We start from the raw sequence: 22,907 nt of genomic DNA on the forward strand, positions 1-22,907 counted from the left end.
TGAGTGTGCATTGGTGCTATAGACAGTAGGAGAATTAATAATGGAATGTGGCCAATAAATTGCAAGTGTTATTACTTAAGTGATTTTAGATTGGGAAGAGTTAGTGCTCAAAGTGATGTGTGTTTCTGATAGTGTACTTACTAAAAATGAGCATTTCAATTCAGCAAGTAGGAAGTCAAATGGTATATGGCTGCCTTCGCAAAATGATGTTAAACGGTCATTGTCGTGATGCCAAGTCTGACATCCTTTAAAGTTAGACCATCCCAAAGGTGATGAGACTCGTGTTGGATTATCAAGCACAACATTTGTACATTGCCAATTCAGTTTTTTTCAAAATCAAACATTTCATTATCCTTTTAATCAAAATAGCTCGACTTGGAAGCATCCATTATGTTGTTTGCTGAACTTGTTGAAGAGAAATATTTTGAGACAAAATAACACCTATAACTCCAGAATAAAACTAGAATGTTGGAAAATCTCAAGTGATGGATTTGTTTCCATTGAGTAATAGTGAAGATTTTTGTTTTCTAGGTTAAATATTTTGTTTGATTCTTTCAAGATGCAATAGGGTCTTTTAAGAGACTCCTGGATAGGTACATGGAGCTCAGAAAAATAGAGGGCTGTGGGTAACCCAAGGTAATTTATAAAGTAAGTACATGTTCGGCACAGCATTGTGGGCTGAAGGGCCTCTATTGTGCTGTAGGTTTTCTGTGTTTCTAATTCTAGCTGAGGGATTTCCTTTGGGAATCTCAAGATTATTAGTACTCAATAGTACCAATGACTCGTCTGAGTTCTCGTTTATAATAGCGTACTGATAACAGCTTGCTACAGAGGGAGAGGAAAATGTTAATGTTTCAAATTGTTGAGATAGTCATAGTCACACTTTATTAATCCGGGCGGAAATTGGTTTCCGTTACAGTTGCACCATAAATAATAGTAATAGAACCATAAATATTTAAATAGTAATATGTAAATTATGCCAGTAAATTATGAAATAAGTCCAGGACCAGCCTATTGGCTCAGGATGTCTGACCCTCCAAGGAAGGAGTTGTAAAGTTTGATGGCCACAGGCAGGAATGACTTCATATGACGCTCAGTGCTGCATCTCCGTGGAATGAGTCTCTGGCTGAATGTACTCCTGTGCCCACCCAGTACATTATGTAGTGGATGGGAGACATTGACCAAGATGGCATGCAATTTAGACAGCATCCTCTTTTCAGACACCACCGTCAGAGAGTCCAGTTCCATCCCCACAACATCACTGGCCTTAACGAATGAGTTTGTTGATTCTGTTGGTGTCTGCCACCCTCAGCCTGCTGCCCCAGCACACAACAGCAAACATGATAGCACTGGCCACCACAGACTCGTAGAACATCCTCAGCATTGTCTGGCCAATGTTAAAGGACCTCAGTCTCCTCAGGAAATAGAGACGGCTCTGACCCTTCTTGTAGACAGCCTCAGTGTTCTTTGACCAGTCCAGTTTATTGTCAATTCGTATCCCCAGGTATTTGTAATCCTCCACCATGTCCACACTGACCTGGATGGAAACAGGGTTCACCGGTACCTTAGCTCTCCTCAGGTCTACCACCAGCTCCTTGGTCTTTTTCACATTAAGCTGCAGATAATTCTGCTCACACAATGTGACAAAGTTTCCTACCGTAGCCCTGTACTCAGCCTCATCTCCCTTGCTGATGCCAACTATGGCAGAGTCATCCGAAAACTTCTGAAGATGACAAGACTCAGTGCAGCAGTTGAAGTCCGAGGTGTAAATGGTGAAGAGAAAGGGAGACAAGACCATCCCCTGTGGAGCCCCAGTGCTGCTGATCACTCTGTCGGACACACAGTGTTGCAAGCACACGTACTGTGGTCTGCCAGTCAGGTAATCAAGAATCCATGACACCAGGGAAGCATCCACCTGCATCGCTGTCAGCTTCTCCCCCAGCAGAGCAGGGCGGATGGTGTTGAACACACTGGAGAAGTCAAAAAACATGACCCTCACAGTGCTCACTGGCTTGTCCAGGTGGGTGTAGACACGATTCAGCAGGAAGACGATGGCATCCTCAACTCCTAGTCGGGGCTGGTAGGCAAACTGGAGGGGATCTAAGTGTGGTCTGACCGTAGGCCAGAGCAACTCCAGAACAAGTTCCACCAGGCCATCAGACTGATTAACTTTCAATGATTTGAGTGTAACCTATATTACATTGACTGTTCTACTTATTATAAATTACTGTGATTGCACATTTAGACGGAGACGTAACGTAAAGATTTTTACTCCTCTATGTGAAGGATCTAAGAAATAAAGTCAATTCAATTCAATAGAGTAGGCACTGAGGACACATCCTTGTGGGGTGCTCATGTTGAGAATAATCCTAGTGGAGTTATTGCTGCCCATCCTTACCAATTGCTTTTGCTGGTCAGGAAATCAAGGATCCATTTGCACAGGGAGGTATTGAGTCTCAGTTTTAGAAGTTAGTTTGGAATTATAGTACTGAAGGCAGAGCTGTAGTCTATAAACAATAATCGAACATGGATGTTTTTACTGTCCAGATGCTCCAAAGATGGGCGTAGAGCTTGGGAGAAGGTATCTGCCAGAGACCTGTTTCAGTGAATTGCAGTGGGTTGAGGTTGCCTGGAAGGCTGGGGTTAATGTATTCCTCTCAATACACTTCAGAATCAGAATCTGATTTAACGTCACTGGCATATGTTATGAAATTTGTTGATTTGCGGCACCTACACTGCAATACATACTTTTTCAAACAAATTATAATAAGAAATGTGTATAAAAAAATCAGTAAGTAGTGCAAAAAGAGAGCAGAAGAAAAAGGTAGTGTTCATGGGTTCAACGTCCATTCAGAAATCTGCTGGCAGAAGGGAAGAAACTTAACTGAAATGTTGAATGTGTGTCTTCAGGTTCCTATTCCTCCACCTTGATGGTAGTAATGAGAGGAGAGCAGATCCTGGATGACGGGAGTCCTTCATGATGACTGCTGCCTTCTTGAAGCATTGCTTTTTGAAGGTGTCCAATGCTGGGGAGACTAGTGCCCATGATGGAGCTGGCAGAGTTTACAACTTGCAGCAGCTTTTTTTGATCCTCTGTAGTGGTCCCTCCATACCACATGGTGATGCAACCAGTTACAATGCCCTCCAAGGTATATCTAGAAATTTGCTAGAGCCTTTGGTGACCTACCAAGTCTCCTCAAACTCCTAAAGAAATATAGTCACTGTCATGCCTTCTTGTAATTGCATTGTTATGTTGGACCCAGGATAGACCTGAAGAGACGTTGGCACCCAGGAACTTGAAACTGCTCACCTTTTCCACTTCTGATCCCTCAATGAGGACTGATATGTGTTCCCTCGACTTCCCCTTCCTGAAGTCCACAATCAATTCCTTGGTCTGTTTTGATATTGAGTGCAAGGTGGTTGTGGTGACACTGCTCAACCAGCTAATATATCTCACTCCTGTAAGCCTTCTCGTCACCATCTGAAATTCTACCAACAATAGTTGTGTCATCAGCAAGTTTATAGATGGTGTTTGAGCTTTGCCTAGTCAGTCATGTGTGTAGAGAGAGTAGAGCAGTAGGCTAAGCATGAGACGAAGGCCCAAATCCTCGGCTTTGCATATCGCCTGTTGCCAGGGCCAGGGTCGAAACGCTCAGCAGAGATGGTACTCGGTGTTGGACAGGTGGTTGGAGGCTCGGAGTTTTTCGGATGGACTCGGAGTCGGACTGTGGTAGGATGCTTCCGGGATGCTGCATCAGCAAGTTGGCGGCGCTGGGGGTTTACCGTCTGTGTGAGACGATTGGACTTGTGAGAGACTCTGAAATTTTTACTGTGCCATGGTCTGTTCTTATCAAATTACGGTATTGCTTTGCACTGTTGTAACTATATGTTAAAATTGGACTAATATCTGGACTATCCCTCTTCTCACTCTGTCTCTTGCAAAAACGCCATCCCCTTCTCGCAATTCCTCCGTCTCCGCCTCATCTGCTCTCAGGATGAGGCTTTTCATTCTAGGACGAGGGAGATGTCCTCCTTTTTAAAAGAAAGGGGCTTCCCTTCCTCCACTATCAACTCTGCTCTTAAACGCATCTCCCCCATTTCACGTACATCTGCTCTCACTCCATCCTCCCACCACCCCACTAGGAATAGGGTTCCCCTGGTCCTCACCTACCACCCCACCAGCCTCCGGGTCCAACATATTATTCTCCGTAACTTCCACCACCTCCAACGGGATCCCACCACTAAGCACATCTTTCCCTCCCCCCCTCTCTCTGCATTCCGCAGGGATCGCTCCCTACACAACTCCGTTGTCCATTCGTCCCCCCCATCCCTCCCCACTGATCTCCCTCCTGGCACTTATCCGTGTAAGCAGAACAAGTGCTACACATGCCCTTACACTTCCTCCCTTACCACCATTCAGGGCCCCAAACAGTCCTTCCAGGTGAGGCATCACTTCACCTGTGAGTCGACTGGGGTGATATACTGCGTCCGGTGCTCCCGATGTGGCCTTTTATATATTGGTGAGACCCGACGCAGACTGGGAGACCGCTTTGCTGAACATCTACGCTCTGTCCACCAGAGAAAGCAGGATCTCCCAGTGGCCACACATTTTAATTCCACATCCCATTCCCATTCTGACATGTCTATCCACGGCCTCCTCTACTGTAAAGATGAAGCCACACTCAGGTTGGAGGAACAACACCTTACATTCCGTCTGGGTAGCCTCCAACCTGATGGCATGAACATTGACTTCTCTAACTTCCGCTAAGGCCCCACCTCCCCCTCGTACCCCATCTGTTACTCATTTTTATGCACACATTCTTTCTCTCACTCTCCTTTTTCTCCCTCTGTCCCTCTGAATATACCTCTTGCCCATCCTCTGGGTCAGCCCCCCCCGTCTTTCTTCCCAGACCTCCTGTCCCATGATCCTCTCGTATCCCCTTTTGCCTATCACCTGTCCAGCTCTCGGCTCTATCCCTCCCCCTCCTGTCTTCTCCTATCATTTTGCATCTCCCCCTCCCCCTCCAGCTTTCAAATCCCTTACTCACTCTTCCTTCAGTTAGTCCTGACGAAGGGTCTCGGCCTGAAACGTCGACTGTGCCTCTTCCTATAGATGCTGCTTGGCCTGCTGCATTCACCAGCAACTTTGACGTATCTTGTTAAAATTATGATTTTTGTTAGTTTTTAAGTCGGTTTGTCATGTGTTTTCGTGATATCATTCTGGAAAAACATTTTTATCATTTCTTAATGCATGCATTACTAAATGACAATAAAAGGGGACTGCGTGTCCTCATAATCATAATCATCATCATCATCCTTGAGGTGCACCAATGCTGATTGTCAGGAGGAGATGTTAATAGACAATAGACAATAGGTGCAGGAGTAGGCCATTCGGCCCTTCGAGCCAGCACCGCCATTCACTGTGATCATGGCTGATCATCCACTATCAGTATCCGGTTCCTGCCTTATCCCCATAACCTTTGATTCAACTATCTTTAAGAGCTCTATCCATCTCTTTCTTGAAAGCATCCAGAGACTTGGCCTCCACAGCCTCCTGGGGCAGAGCATTCCACATATCCACCACTCTCTGGGTGAAAAGGTTTTTCCTCAACTCTGTTCTAAATGGCCTACCCCTTATTCTTAAACTGTGGCCTCTGGTTCTGGACTCACCCATCAGCGGGAACATGCTTCCTGCCTCCAGCATGTCCAATCCTTTAATAATATTGTCTGTTATGTTTCAGATAATCTTATATGTTTCAATAAGATCCCCTCTCAGCCTTCTAAATTCCAGTGTATACAAGCCCAGTCGCTCCAATCTTTCGACATATGACAGTCCCGCCATCCTGGGAATTAACCTTGTGAACCTACGCTGCACTCCCTCAATAGCAAGAATGTCCTTCTTCAAACTTGGAGACCAAAACTGCACACAATACTCCAGGTGTGGTCTCACCAGGGCCCTGTACAGCTGCAGAAGCACCTCTTTGCTCTTATACTCAATTCCCCTTGTTATGAAGGCCAGCATGCCATTAGCTTTCTTCACTGCCTGCTGTACTTGCATGCTTGCTTTCAGTGACTGACGCACAAGAACACCTAGATCTCGCTGTACTTCCCCTTTTCCTAACTTGACTCCATTTGGATAATAATCTGTCTTCCTGTTCTTACCACCAAAGTGGATAACCTCACATTTAACCACATTAAACTGCATCTGCCCACTCACCCAGCCTGTCCAAGTCACCCTGCATTCTCATAACATCCTCCTCACATTTCACACTGCCTCCCAGCTTTGTGTCATCGGCAAATTTGCTAATGTTACTTTTAATTCCCTCAACTAAATCATTAATATATATTGCAAACAGCTGCGGTCCCAGCACTGAACCCTGCGGTAACTGCAGGGTATTATTGTCATTAATGTTATTTCCAATCCACACAGACTGGTCTCTCGGTGAGGAAGTCAAGGATCTGGTTGCAGAGGGAGGTAAAGAGGCCCGGGTTTTGGAGGTTGTTGATTAGAACTGAGAGAATGATGGTGTTGAACGCTGAGCTGTAATCAATAAGCAGCAGTCTGATGTATGTATTGCTATTGGAGAGCCAGTGAGATTGCATATGTTTTAGACCTATTGTGGCAATAGGGAAATTGCAGTGGGTCCAGGTTCTTGCTTAGGCAGGAGTTTGGCTATGACCAATCTCTTAAATAATTTCATCACAGTAAATGTGCAACTGGGAAATAGTTGTGAGGAAGCTCACTCAGCTCTTCTTTGGCGCTGGTATAATCGTTGCCCTTTTGAAGCAGGTGGGAACCTCCGACTGCAGCAGTGAGAGACTGAAGATGTCCTTGAACCCTCCTGACAGTTAGTGGCACAGGTTTTCAGTGCCCAGCCAGGTACACCAGCAGGGCCTATCACCTTGTGAAGGTTCACCTTCTTGAAAGATATTCTCATGTCAGCCTCAGAGACAGATCAGAGGGTCACCATCTGCTGCAGGAATTTGCACGGGTGTAGTTTTATTCTCCTTTTACAAAGCATGCATAAAAGGTGTTGAGCTTATTTGGGAGCGAAGCATCACAGCTATTCATTATGTTTGGTTTCATCTTGTAGGAAGCAATGGCCTGCAAACCCTGCCAGAGCTGGTGTGCATCCGATTCCATTTCTAATTTCAATTGGAATTGTTTTCTTGCCCTTAGAATAGTCTTCCATAAGTTGTACCTGGACTTCTTATTTAGTTCTGGATTTCTGGTCTTGAATGCCACAGTCTAGCCCTCAGAAGACTATGAATCTCCTGGTTCATCCACAGCTTTTGGTTTAAGTATGTCTAGTGTATTCTCGAAGGCACATTCACCCATCACCCACACAGGTCTTGATGAACCTGGTGACAACAGATCCATTCAGATTCGAAGATAAGTCCCTTAATAATCTCCAGTCCACTGAGTCAAAGCAGTCCTGTAAGTGCTCCTCTGCCTCTCTCGACTATACCTTCTTGGTCCTCGCCACTGGTTCTGCGGCCTTTGCCTATAGTCTCTGCCTATACACTGTGAGTAGAAGTACAGCCAGGTGGTGAGACTTCCCAAAGTGTGGCCATGAAAGGGCACAGTAGTGGTGTGGTGGTATAACAGTAGTCAAATGTGTTGGCTTGTCTCATCCCACAGGTGATATGCTGTTGCTGGATATCAGTGCCACCAGAGGGCAGTCAATAAGGTGTGTTACCATGTTTTTCTTTGATATGAAGATGATAGTGGTCTTCTTAAAGGATGTAGGAACCTCAGATTGAAGCAGGCAAAGGTTAAAACTGTCTGGAAATACCCCTGCCAATTGATCTACACAGGGCCTTAAGAACATGGCCAACAACAATGAGAGGGGAAGATGCTTTTCGTGGATTCACTTTCTGAAAGACTGATCTGATGTCTACAATGGTGGCTGTGGGTTCAGGTACACTGGAGGTTGTTGGGGTGGGTAGTGACATTCCAATCACCTTCTGTTCAAAACATGTTTTGTATGCATTAAGGTCATAGGAAGGGATGTATTGTCATTGCCAATGCCGCCCAATTTCATTTTGTAGCCAGTTATAACATGTTCAACTGATGACTGGTCTGGGCTTTGATTCTGTACTGGTATTGTCTCTTGGCGTCCTTGACAGCTTTACAAAAGCCGTATCTGTATTTCTTGTAAACACAAAATAATCTGCAGTTGCTGGGGTCAAAGCAACACTCACAACACGCTGGAGGAACTCAGCAGGTCGGGCAGCATCAGTGGAAAAGATCGGTTGACGTTTCGGGCCGGAACCCTTCGTCAGGACTGTAGGGGGAAGGGGCAGAGGCCCTATAAAGAAGGTGGGGGGACGGTGGGAAGGAGAAGTCTGGTATCTTTCCCCTTACTGGTTTTTCACCTGGAACCTACCACCTCCAACTGAGTGAGTGGTAGTATAAAAGCTAAAGTGTACAACTGAAAACATGTGTTTCCATTTTTGAATAAATCTTAAATTATATCTTTAGAATTGCCTTTAATCCTGAATTGTCAAATTGATCAGCAAATTCTCCCAGCACTACAACTGAAATTTGGAATTCAGAAGCATGAGGATTTAATCTGTATCATAATTTCAAAAAAGAACAATTGATTTATCCTCTGTGTCCTGACCAATAATTGTCTCTCAACTAAAATCACCAAAACCAAATAATCTGGTACAGTATTGGCATGTTATTTCCCGATATTGCTGTACATAAACTGCCAAATATATTTCCTACATAACAAAGAAAGTTGCAGCAATTCTAGACCCATCAACACATCCAGTACTCTCTGTGTGGAGTTTGCAATGTTCTCCCTGTGACTACATGGATTTCCTGCTATTTCCCAAAATGCCAGTTGGTTGGTTAATTTGCCTATAAATTTCTGTACTTTATGAAAGGATTAGTAAGTTTTTTTCTTTTCAGTTCACTGTTGCCACAAGACAACAAATGTCATGCAACAGAAGTCATTGATAATAACTTACTTATCACCTGCTACGCTGCTGGTGTTTAGGGCAGCAATGACAGTCCTCCATCTCTGGCGGTGTTCAGAGCCTCCTTTGTTGTGTCGGTAGCTTCTTCTAGGTCTTCACGACTATCAGTCATACAAGTTCCAGGTAGAGACTCAGAAGTACTGTCGGTCATACATACAAAAGGGTTCTTCCTTGCTCTTTCCTTAACAATTTTACCAGTCAGGGTTGTTGGCCCTGAGTTGAACCCCCAAACCTGGAGGACCAGTGGACTATTAAGTCTGGCCTCTACCCTTTAACCTGCCTGACATGGGTGACCCTACCAGGAGCCAAAGCATAAAGCCCTGACTTCAGCCAGCATAGCTCTCCCGGTCATCGAGGCACACAAGCCTCCAAACCATGACAAGGTTATGGTCCTCTTGGAGGTCAGTGATAATACATCTGGCTCTAAATCTGAAGTGTGAAGGTCAATGGTGGAAAGTAGGTGGGGTGGGAAGTTGATGGGAATGTGGGGAGAATAAAATGGGTAGATTTAGATTCATAGAGTCATAGAAAAGTACAGCACAGATACAGGAGCTAAAGCCCATCTAGTTTGTGCCGAACCATTTAGTGTAGAACTGGAGTTCTGATGATCAGCACAGACCTGGTTAGCCAAAGAGACTGCCTCCATGTGTTAAGATAACATTTAAGAAATGCTTTGGGACATCCAAAGATTGTGAATGGCTCCATATAAATGCAAGTTATCTATGTACACTTCTAATTAAATTGTAAATACATTGGGAGGAAAGTGATGCACCACTAGGTGGTGCTTATGTGCTGTCTTAAAAACTGGATTTCACTTTTGCCAATGACTCACAATAGTGTTCAATCAGCTCAAATACCATTAGTAAAAAGTAATGTACCACATTAAAAAAGTGAAAGCAGTTCTATAATAAGTTTGTCTCAGGAAGAAAGAATGCCTAAAATGTCAAATCAAATTATAACAAGAAACCTACAGAACTAAGAAAGTTGCAGCAATTCTAGACCCATCAACACATCCAGTACTCTCTGTGTGGAGTTTGCAATGTTCTTTGATTCATAGTTGAGAAGTGAACTTTTGTGAGTTGTTTCTTGGAGGTCAGTATGTTCCTGAGATCTCCACAATCCTGGTTTTTCAGAATATATCAGATGACAGGTGACCTCCTGCTCTACTACCGCATTCGCTTAGCTTTATAAATTAATTTGTAAAAGCATTACTTCTACAAAATACTTTATACTTATGCTTTATTCTTGATTTTAAAGTTCATCTTTGTTTCTATACCAGTGCTGTAAAACAATGATTTGCAGCAGCTAATGCGTTTATGGAAAGAACAAATGGATTGTGTGCTGAGTGAATATTTAACAATGTAATGATTTTCATTAGACATTGCAAGCAAATGATTTTACCACTCTCAAATAATTCATAAGAACATAAGAAATAGGAGCAGGAGTAGGCCTTCTGGCCCATCGAGCCTGCTCCACCATTCAATAAGATCATGACTGATCTGACCATGGACTCATCTCCGCCTACCTGCCTTTTTCCCCATAACCCTTAACTCCCCAACTATGCAAAATTCTATCCAACCTTGTCTTAAATATATTTACTGAAGTATCCTCCATTGCTTCATTAGGCAGAGAATTCCACAGATCCACCACTCTTTGGGAAAAGCAGTTCCTCCTCATCCCCATCCTAAATTTACTCCCCCAAGTCTTGAGGCTATGTCCCCTAGTTCTAGTCTCACCTACCAGTGGAAACAACTTTCCTGCTTCTATCTTATCTATCCCTTTCATACTTTATATTCAGGTCATCACCTACTGATGTATAATCAGACAGTGGGAAAGTGAATATTGAGAAATCTTTACCGTGTAAAGGTCCAGCTTCAATTCTTTCTGAAGTGCAAGCTGCTTCGTAGCAATTCAATTTCTTTGCTATACTGTATCTGGAAAACAGGTCGTTTGTCAGATGCAGCACTTCAGCATCTCTAAAGAGTGCCCAGGAGTACAGTTGTAGCTTAAGCTGCCATTCATCTCACTGCTCTGCACTCCTCAGCCTTCTGCTTAGTATCACATTGGCCGACAGGGTCATTCACGTTTGAAATGTTCTGCCTTCCAGGGACTGATTCATATTAACATACGTTTTCTTGGCAACAAAGATTTGCTGTACAATTATTCACTGTTACTTCGGATGCTGCGGGTTCTGTTTTTCAAGTACTAACATATTCTGGCGTAACTCCACCATGGACAGTCCCAAGCCCGGCTACGGAAGGAGGAAGGTTGGACATCAGCCTAGCAACCTTATCTCATAAAAACCCACTGCTACAGAGATGCCTACAGAAGCTCCAAAGACCACATCCCCTGGGAGAGTAAGAGTACACCAAGAAGATGGGCTACACCTGGGATCAACTTGAAGCACTGGCCCAAGACAGAGGACATTGGTGAGGTACTGTCAGCAGCCTATGCCCAGAAGGAGTGATAGGCTTAAAAATATATTCTGGCAAGGAATTCACTGAGTTCTATTATCTACTTGCCTTAAGGCCACATTAACGCCAAATAAACCCCATTTGTTTCCTCAAAAATAGAGACTTCTAATGTTGAAAATAATAAATTTGCACACCAAGGAGGTGCATGGGACAGCAAATTGAATAAGCAGCATATAAAGAAATAAAAACAGAACATTCTGGAGATACTCAGTTATGTATTGTCAATAAAAGGACAACTTTAATGTTTCAGACAAATAATCCTTTATCAAAAGTGAAATACCGATAAAACAAGTTTGTTTTAAGTTGTAGGGAAGGGGGAAGAATAGAGAAAATAGACAGGCAATGCTTCAGGCTGAGATCCTTCGTGAATCCTGATAAAGGGTCTCAGCCTGAAACGTTGACTACTTATTGCCCTCCATAGATGCTGCATACCCTGCTGAGTTCCTCTAGTACTTTATGAGTGTTGATCAATATTTCCAGCATCTGCAGAATCTCGGACATGAGAAAATCTGCAGGTGCTGGCAATCAAAAGCAACACACATAAAATGCTGGAGGGACCCAGTCAGTCAGGCAGCACCTATGGAAGAGTGAACAGTCGACGTTTTGGGCTGAGACCCTTTGTCAGAGCTATCTGCAGAATGTCTTGTTATCTGTGGAAAAAAATACAGGATGTATGTGAAGGGGTGGAGATCAGGAAATTCCGGATAACACAAAGGTATTGGTGACATCTGAGAGGGCAATGAAGGCATGTTAATTACAAGTGCTCTATTTGGATGAAGTGTAAATAGAGAGGTCAGTGAACAATGCTGTGTCGTACAGAACACAGCCATTGCTGGAAATCCCTATATACTCGTAACTGTGCGGCCAGTTTCTGCTCGAACTCCATTTACAAGTTTGCAGGTGACACCACTGTAGTGGACCGGATCTCAAACAATGTCGAGGTGGAGTACAGGAAGGGGATAGAGAACCTAGTAACATGCTGTCAACCTCTCCTTCAATGTCAGCAAAATAAAAGAGCTGGTTATTGGCTTCATGTAGCAGACCAAATTACTCATACCCCTGCATCAGAGGTGCTGAGGTGGAGGTGGTTGAGAGCTTCAAATTCTGAGGGGTAAATATCAATGTAACACGCTGTAAGGTTTCACTGCTAATGTAATGGCCTCTCTGTAATGTTTCGTTGCTAATGTAATGGTTTCTCTGTAGCAGCAATGTTTGGGTTATGACGAGAGATGACGGGGCTTTGGAATGTGGGGGCTATCCAATGAGTGAGATGTTGTTCTTTCTTGTGTGTCTGGGTGCCGTGAATTTGTGGTCTTTTGCCGGGGAGAGACGAAGAGAGAAGACGCGAATGGAGAGGATTGGTAGACCTCGGACAGAGTGGACTTGGAGCAAGGGTCCGAAGGTCAGTGACGATCGGAGGAGGTCAATGGGGGACAAGCGGCCTTATCAGTGAGTTTCAACCTTGCACATTAGACTGTTTCATGAGAATGGGCCCTTTTTCTCTTTTGTTTTCTTTACTAACCCTATAGTCAAATTAAGAATTATAAAGCTCAATTGTTTAATCGCATATTGTGTACTGTTTGTTATTTTGTGGTACTGATTTGTAACAGGGGACACATCGCGCAGCATCCACCCAAACGAGATTTCTTAAGTTTAGCCGGGCCAGGGGTGGGGGGGTGGGAGGGGGCTATCATCCCCTATATTAAGCTGCTAGCCGGAGCGAGATTTACATCAACAACTTGCCCTGGTCCAGCCATCTAAACACTATGGCCAAGAGAGTATACCAGCACCACTAATTCCTCAGAAGGTTAAGGAAATTCAACATGTCCCCAATGAACCTCACCAATTTTTACTATGTATCACAGCATAGTATGGCAATTACTTTGCCCTAGACTGCAAAGATTGCAGAGAGTTGTGAAGATAATCCAGACTATCATAACAACAAGCCTCCCCTCCATGGACTCTGTCTACACTTCCTGCTGCTTTAGGAAAGCAGCCAACTGTTAGGCCTGCACAGGCAGGCACCTCCCAGTCTCCATCCAGCAAACAGGAGACACCTGCCACTTGTTTCCAACCGCATCAGCCACAGTCTTTTTAAACTCAGCTTTCACCCACAGTCCATCGTTTACCCATCAGACCAGCCAGCCTCAAGCGGTTGCTCCAAGCCTTTAGCTGCAGCCAGTTTTGCCACAACTGTTCAGGATGGTTTAAATTGATTCGGCAGTTGAATGGGAACCAGAGTGATAGGGCTGAGGATGGGGTAGTTGGTGAATAAATAGAGGAAAGATGTAGTAAGACTGCTAGCAAGGAAAGTCTGACGATAGGGCAAAATTGCAGTCAACAGAATGAGGTGCAATGTAAAAGCGGGACAAAATCAAAAGGGATAATGAATACAAGACTAAAGATGCAATATTTGGATGCACATGGTAGATGGAATAAGGTAGGTGAACTTGTAGCACAGTTACAGATTGGCATGTATCACATTGTGGGCATCACTGAATCGTGGCTGGAAAAAAGATTACAGCTGGGACCTTAATGTCCAAGGATGTACAATGTATTGAAAGGACAGGCAGGTAGGCTAAGGGAGTGGGGTGGCTCTGTTGGTAAATCAAATGATTAGAAAGAGTTGACATAGGATCAGAAGGTGTAGAATTGTTGTGGGTAAAATTAAGAAACTGCCAAGGGAAAAAGACCCTGAAGGGAGTTATATACAAACCGCCAAACAGTAGTAAAGATGTGGTCTATACCAGTGCCACCGATTGAAACATCGCAGGAGAAAATGGTACATCGGGAACAGTGGCTGTCGGGGGCTTCGTACTTAGCGAGTCGCACTCTCTCGCCCTCTCTCTTATTGGTGGGGGAGAGTTTGGTGCCAGTTCTCAAGTTGGAGAACTTGGCATAAAGGTGACACAGCAGACTTTCCCAATGCAAATCAGCGAGTTGTTCTGTTATGTCTCCCCTCTCATTGTGAAAGGGTGACACCCCTCTGTCGCTTTACTGGGGCGAGGGAGAGAGCCTGTGGTATGTTGAGCAATTAGTTTTTGTTGTACTGCAGATCATGGTCTGTCTTGGGGGCTTTGCTATTGCTTGCTTGGTGGATTTCTCAGCTCCATTGCTTCTGATCCAGTGATGGCACCAGCTACATCACTGTTTCTAAGCAGTGTTTCTTTCATCTCAATAATTTCCCTTCACTATGATTGTCAAAGCTCCCAAACTCTATTTCTCATAGTCTTAACTTCATTGTGGGGAAAAAAGATAGAATTCCCTTCATTCTCACCATTTGTCCCTCCAGCCTTCACATTCATTGGATCAATCATCATAATCTCTGCAATCTTCAATGTTCCACCAGTAGAAACATCCTTCTCTCACCTTCCCATTTAGCATGATAAAGAGACCATTCCCTCTGCAACACACTGATCAACTCTTCTATCTCCACCAGCACTCATTCCCTCACAAACCAATCATTCACTTCCACACAAGTGCAGGAGGTACAACAGCTGCACTTTTACCAGTTCGTAGGAGGAGACCAAAATTTTTGTAGTGCCAATAGATACTGTACATATAGAGAAATATATGACATCAGATCATACAAAGGCCTAGGTATATCAGGAGGTTACTCATGTGCCACACCCTGACATAAACCCGTTTGGCTGGCTATTCCAAGATCTTTGAATTCATTTAAGCAGTTCAGCAATGATTAATAAATAAATACCATTCTCTTCTGAGAATCACTAATTAATGTACCGGTTCAGTCTTTATATCACTGCCCATGAGACACTCCTTTGCTCACTACAGTGTTCCCTCTACAACAGAATACGCTTTTTTTTAACCTTTCCAGTTCTGATGAAACATTATTTCACCACAAATTCTGCCTGACCTGCCGAACATATCCAGAATATTCCGCTTTCAATTAAAAAGGGAACTTTCAATAATTATTTTGTATGGGAACGTAAGACCAGAAGCTACTCATAATAGAAAAACCTAATGAATAAATATTATTAATTTACCAGTACTGTATTAATTCACCCTATCAGTATCTCCAATATTGTCCTTTTTTCCCATTTCTGGTTTCCACTATGTGCCGTTGCTTGGTTTGCCTTTTGGTAACCACCTTTCAAAACTTGTTTTCAAAAATAACTTTTCAAACATGACATGCTGCTTGTTATGTTCTGTAAAATCAAAACATTAAAATAATTTAAAGGAAAACAAAGGATTCTGAAATACAAGTCTTAGTTTGTTTTTTACTTTAAGCGAGGCACATATGTAATTCACGTATTTTTACATATACCCTGTAATGAATTATATAAACAACTGAAGCCCCCTCACCGGGCTCGTGTGGAAACTTGGCTCGTTGCCAGCCCCGCTAACAGCCAGAAGACTCAGCAGTAAGAAGGCTATGCTTCATAAACATTTGGCGTCTCGGATCGGTATTATTTGAGGTTCAACCAAACGGGAGCACACTGATGTTCTGATTAAAGAAACCTCGATTTGAATGAAAGCTGCGTAAGTACTGCCTTTACACAATTGTCAGTCAGCAAGAAATAACAAAATTATAAAGAAAATATATTTACAAATTTCAGCTTTATCGAGCAGTTAGTAGCAAAAAGAAAAGAAAAAAAATAAGAGGACCCATTACAGTTAACATAATGTGCACATAAAGTTGTAGCTCATGTTAAAGTTCCGCTTAACACACGCTTTAGACCCACAGTCTGCATGAAAGCACACACCACATTCCGAATGTCACTCAAAATCCATCTCGAACAAACGGGCACCCTCAGGTGTATTGGCCCTTCCTCCTTGGAGCCATTCATCTGCACAAAGTATTTCATGCAGTTTTGTCTACGAAAGTTGGGGCTCAGCTTCCCACAGCGTCCTTGGTCATCTTCCCTCCTGTCCTCTACGCAGTTCCTGCCAAAAAGACCACCAACCCCAGCTGTGTCAGTCACAAATCTCTCTCCACCCTGTTTTCTCTTGGACTTTCTCCCAATTTCACCATCCTGAATGGCTGACACAACATTCTTAAGTTGAACATTATAGCCCCTTATCTTTAGCTGAAAACTCAAACATGCTAAAGCAGAACACACTGCTTTTACAGAAATGCTAACATGAAATACTGACAGCATAGCTGTAAAAATCCTAACCAGGGCATTACACAACAAAGAATGCTTAATCAAACAATATATTTACAAGATTACTCAAATGTTGCTGAAATATTAAATACACAACACTTCTCCCTGTTCAGCTATAAACTCCAACTCAATATAGAATGCACCTCAACTATATGCACTGCATACTATATAATACAACTACTATATAGACATCCACAGCAGAGTAAATTTTAAATTGTCACATTCAAGCCTAAAGGTTTAACCTCAGTGGAGGATTTCTTACTCTTGTGGGATAATGTCTCTCCTGACAAGAGGGATCAGTCTGCTTGGCAGTTGAGACTTGTGGCTGAGAAACAATCTCGGGTTCAGGTGCTTCCTCTGTGGTGGTTGTAGGAGTTGACACTGAGACTGCAAGAAGTGGTTCTGACAGCAGTAGCCAGTTTTCTTCTCTAACAATGGACTCTGCTGTGTGCCCATGAACGGGCCGCAAAATCCACATAAATCCTCTGACAGGGCAATGCGGGCCATTCCCAGGATGGACAGGCATTGCTCTTGGCATCTTCTGGGTGTGTTGGCATCCTGTACAGTGTGTTGGCAAGCTGCTCGAACTCCTGAGCTATACCAGGCCACCAGACAAAGCTTCAGGCAAATGCTTTCATTTTAACCATGCCTAGATGACAGAAATGTTGATCGTCCAACACTTTAGCTCTCAGCTTAGATGGTACAAAAACTCTCGATCCCCACATAAGGCAACCTCTATCAAGGGCAAGTTCATCCTGGTGCTGGTAAAAACAGGGGAGGTGGAGTTTCTACTGCACATTCCAGACATGTTGGGTGGCCATGTAAACCTGACACAGTGTGGGGTCTTCTCTGTTTTCCCTTTGGATCATCTCTGATGTAACAGGGAAATTTTTGATTTTTTAAGGAGATTTTGTCAAGAGGAGTGTCTTGTTTTGTAAATTTTTCCGGTATTTTCTTACCCAAGGGCAAAATGGGATGATCTATCAGCAATTCCATAATTAGTCATCCTCTTCAATTCAATCTTGTAATTGTCTCCTCCAAGAAACAGAGAGCATCTCGGTATTTGTGCTGCTGCTGTTAGTGGAACACCCTTCTGTGGATTGAAAATGGACACCAGTAGTTGATGATCAGTAATGAGGGTAAACTCTCTCTCATACAAGTACCGGTTAAAACGTCTTCAGCCCTAGGCGGGAGGAGAAGATGGCAGCGCGCCTGCACCTGCTCAGCCCTCTGGTGAAAAATGATATTGTATCTGTTAAATAGGGGCTGTGGACAATTCTGATTTGATGGAGAATGGACGTGAAAGCACAGAGGAACATCTGGAGAAATTTCTGAAACGTCTGTTCACTGCTGTCGTTACTGTGTGGTCGGGAATCTTTCGGAGGGTAGGCCTCAAAATCCCCGGCCTTGCCTGCTTTTGGCGACTGAGAAGGAGGTCGAATCATTCGGACAGAGATGGCGCTCAGTACTCGGTGTCGGAGAGCTGAGCAGAGCTCGAAGTTTTCGGATGACTCAGAGTCAGATTGTGGTCGGCATGGCAGGGAGAGTTTTTCTTCCTTCTCCCGTCTGCGTGAGATGTGGGACATTTGAGAGACCTTGAACTTTACTGTGCTCATGGACTTCATCAAGTTATGGTATTGTGCACTGTTGTAACTATATGTTATAATTATGTGGTTTTGTCAGTTTTTTCAGTCTTGGTTTGTCCTGTGTTTTGTGATATCACACTGGAGGAAATAATGTATCATTTCTTAATGCATGCATTACTAAATGACAATAAAAGAGGACTACATGCCTCCATGATCATAGAGATTGCCTATTGTCAGTTCAGTTGCTGCTTTTGCTGCTGCTAGTGTGTGGGAGGGGAGAAAGGGTGCTTTGGGTTTCTAACGTTTTCTGTCATTCATTCTTTGGGTTCTTTTTCTCTCTGTTTCATGGATGTCTGCAAAGAGGTTGTATACTGAATACATTCTCTGATATTAAATTGAACCATTGAACTAAACAAACTATCAGTGCATCATTAAGCCCATCACTGAACTGTCAATGCTCAGACACTTTCTTCAATCCAGCTATATACACTGAAATACACTCTCCTTCCTCTTGATTCCACTTATGAAACCTAAAGTGTTCTGCAATCAACAGTGGTTTTGGTTCTAAATGTTCCTGCATTATTTTCACAATATCAGCAAAGCTCATTTCTGCTGGTTTGTTGGAGCAGTCAAACTTCGACGCAAATTGTATGTCTTTAAGCCTAATGCACTCAGCTAAGTTGGTACTTGTTTCTCATTGACTAATATAGAGAAGTCTGCTTGATGAACACTGCATGCAAAACACCATATTGGAATATTTCCAATGATAGGAGATTACCTTGACATTCAAAGTTTTTACCATCATTCAATGTTTTATTAACAACAAAACTGAAATTGTCATTGACTAGAAGCTTAATGGGAGATATAACATGATCTTGTAACTACATGAGCAAGAGAAGAACAAGATGCTCTGTAACAGCTCCTTATTCTCCAAAGACTTATCACTATGTATGTAGAACTTATGGCAAGGCAAGATTAAAGTGCAGACAAATAAAGTTTCTATATGGTGTGCAGTAAACTCAGGCAAGAAAAGTCTTTGAAGAGCATAGCTCCCCTTTGCACAGCATGGGACCAGAGCAATTTGTATACCAAGGCAAGATAATAGACAATAGACAATAGGTGCAGGAGTAGGCCATTCAGCCCTTCGAGCCAGCACCGCCATTCACTGTGATCATGGCTGATCATCCACAATCATTACCCTTTTCCTGCCTTCTCCCCATATCCCTTCACTCCGCTACCTTTAAGAGCTCTATCTAAGGATGCAAGTGAAGGATTCTAGGGTGACATTTACTATTGGATAGTTATTTTACAAATGGAACATAGAACATCGAACAGTACAGCCTAGGAATATACCTATTGGCCCACAGTGTTGTGCTGAACCAGTTAAAAAGTAAATTTTAAAGTACCCAACATCTAATCCCTTCTACTTACACTATGTCCATATCCCTCCACCTTCCTCATAGTCATGTGCTTATCTAAACATCTCTTAAAAGACTCCACTACCATATCAGGCAGCACATTCCAGGCAATCACCACTCCCTGGGTTAAAAAAATACCCCTCAAATCCCCTTTGAACCTTCCCCCTCTCACCTTCAATGCGGACCCTTTGGTATTGGACATTTCTACCCTACGAGAAGGATGCTCCCTGTCTACTCTGTCTATGCCTCTCATATAACCATATAAGCATACAACAATTACAGCACAGAAACAGGCCATCTCGGCCCTCCTAGTCCGTGCTGAACTCTTACTCTCACCTAGTCCCACCGACTTGCACTCAGCCCATAACCCTCCATTCCTTTCCTGTCCATATAGCCATCCAATTTAACTTTAAATGACAACATCGTAGCTGCCTCAACCACTTCTGCTGGAAGCTCATTGCACACAGCTACCACTCTCTGAGTAAAGAAGTTCCCCCTCATGTTACCCCTAAACTTTTGTCCTTTAACTCTCAACTCATGTCCCCTTGTTTGAATCTTCCCCACTCTCAATGGAAAAAGCCTATTCACGTCAACTCTATCAATACCCCTCATAATTTTAAACACCTCTATCAAGTCCCCCCTCAAACTTCTATGCTCCAAAGAATAAAGACCTAACTTGTTCAACCTTTCTCTGTAACTTAGGAGATGAAACCCAGGCAACATTTTAGTAAACCTCCTCTGTAGTCTCTCAATTTTATTGACATCTTTCCTATAATTCGGTGACCAGAACTGTACACAATACTCCAAATTTGGCCTTACCAATGCCTTATACAATTTCAACATTACATCCCAACTCCTATACTCAATGCTCTGATTTATAAAGGCCAGCATACCAAAAGCTTTCTTCACCACCCAATCCACATGAGATTCCACCTTCAGGGAACTATGCACCATTATTCCTAGATCCCTCTGTTCTACAGCATCCTTCAATGCCCTACCATTTACCATGTATGTTCTATTTTGATTAGTCCTAGCAAAATGTAGCACCTCACATTTTTCAGCATTAAACTCCATCTGCCATCTTTCAGCCCACTCTTCTAACTGTCCTAAATCTCTCTGCAAGCTTTGAAAACCTACCTCATCATCCAGAACACCACCTATCTTAGTATCATCTGCATACTTACTAATCCAATTTACCACCAAATCATCCAGATCATTAATATATATGACAAACAACATTGGACCCAGTACAGTTCCCTGAGGCACACCGCTACACACCGTCCTCCAATCTGACACATAGTTATCCACCATTGCTCTCTTGCGTCTCCCATCTAGCCACTGCTGAATCCATTTTACTACTTCCATATTAGTGCCTAACGATTGAACCTTCCTAACTAACCTTCCATGTGGAATCTTGCCAAAGGCCTTACTGAAGTCCATATAGACAACATCCACCGCTTTACCCTCATCAACTTTCCTAGTAACCTCATCAAAAAATTCAATAAGATTTGTCAAACATCACCTTACACGCACAAATCTATGTTGACTGTTCCTAATCAGACCCTGTCTATCCAGATAATTATATACACCATCTCTAAGAATACTTTCCATCAATTTACCCACCACTGATGTCAAACTCACTGGCCGATAATTGTTAGGTTTACTCTTAGAACTCTTCTTAAACAATGGAACCACACACATCAAAGTTGCTGGTGAACGCAGCAGGCCAGGCAGCATCTATAGGAAGAGGCGCAGTCGACGTTTCGGGCCGAGACCCTTCGTCAGGACTATCTGAAGGAAGAGCTAGTAAGAGATTTGAAAGTGGGAGGGGGAGGGGGAGAACCAAAATGATAGGAGAAGTCAGGAGGGGGAGGGATGGAGCCAAGAGCTGGACAGGTGATTGGCAAAAGGGATATGAGAGGATCATGGGACAGGAGGTCCTGGGAGAAAGACAAGGGGGGGGAACCCAGAGGATGGGCAAGGGGTATAGTCAGAGGGACAGAGGGAGAAAAAGGAGAGAGAGAGAGAGAATGGTGCATATAAATAAATAACGGATAGGGTACGAGGGGGAGGTGGGGCATTAGCAGAAGTTAGAGAAGTCAATGTTCATGCCATCAGGTTGGAGGATACCCAAACGGAATATAAGGTGTTGTTCCTCCAACCTGAATGTGGCTTCATCTTTACAGTAGAGGAGGCCGTGGATAGACATATCAGAATGGGAATGGGATGTGGAATTAAAATGTGTGGCCACTGGGAGATCCTGCTTTCTCTGGCGGACAGAGCCACATTTCACTATCAGATCTCCCCTCAGCCTCCGCCACTCCAGAGAAAACAACCTGAGTTTGTCCAGCCTCTCAGTGTAGCATATGTCCTCTAAAGCAGACAGCATCCTGGTAAACCTCTTCTGCATCCTCCCCAAAACTTCAACATCCTTCCCAAAGTGGAGTGACCAGAACTGTATGCAATACTCCAGATGTGGCCTAACCAGAGTTCTATAAAGTTGCAACATAACTTCTTGACCTTTGATCTCAGTGCCTCAACTAATAAAAACAAGCATTCCATACGCCTTCTTAAAGCACCCTATTAACCTCTGTAGCCACTTTCCAACAGCTAGGAACTTGGACCCCAAGATCTCTCTGCTCAGCAACACTGTTAAGGGTCTTGCCCTCAACAGTGTACTGTTTCCTTGTGTAAGGGGTTTCTTCTTTTATGTTAACTGCGTAGGCTAATTAAAATGGCTTCTTTGTTATGTTATAATTAAACTGGCTTCTTTGTTATGTTAAATGCTGAGAACGTCCTCCCGCTAGCAGTTTGTTTTGGATTATCTATTGATACGAGGGCGATTGAACCAATTGGGATAGTTATGCTTTCTGTGTGTCTGTAAAATATTGTGATGCGTGGGTTTTTGGGCAGAAGGCAGGAGAGAGAGAGACAGAGGATGGACTAGGTGCTGTGAGTCCGCTAACGGGGTCGGGCCCCGAGCAGGAGTCCGAGGTCCAGGGTGTTCGGTGAGGAGAGGAGATGGAGATGGACTCGAGTAGAGCGTCTGGTCCACCACTGTTGTTGGTCCCAGGTGGCAGGTTGAGGTGGTCCGAGGGGATTGCAGGGTGAAGAAGGAAGGTCCTGAGCTCCAACTGTTTGTGCACGAAGAGATTGAACTTTGATAAGTGTGGCGCCTTTTATTTTCCTTTTATATTTTATTCTCTATTAATTATATAGTTCCAGTAATATCTATAAACTGTGAATCATTTAATCGTATCTGGTGTATTGTCTGTTATTTGGGTGGGGTGGGGTACATCACACAGCATCCAC

This window comes from Mobula hypostoma, chromosome 8, assembly GCF_963921235.1.
Source record: "Mobula hypostoma chromosome 8, sMobHyp1.1, whole genome shotgun sequence".
NCBI lineage: Eukaryota > Metazoa > Chordata > Chondrichthyes > Myliobatiformes > Myliobatidae > Mobula > Mobula hypostoma.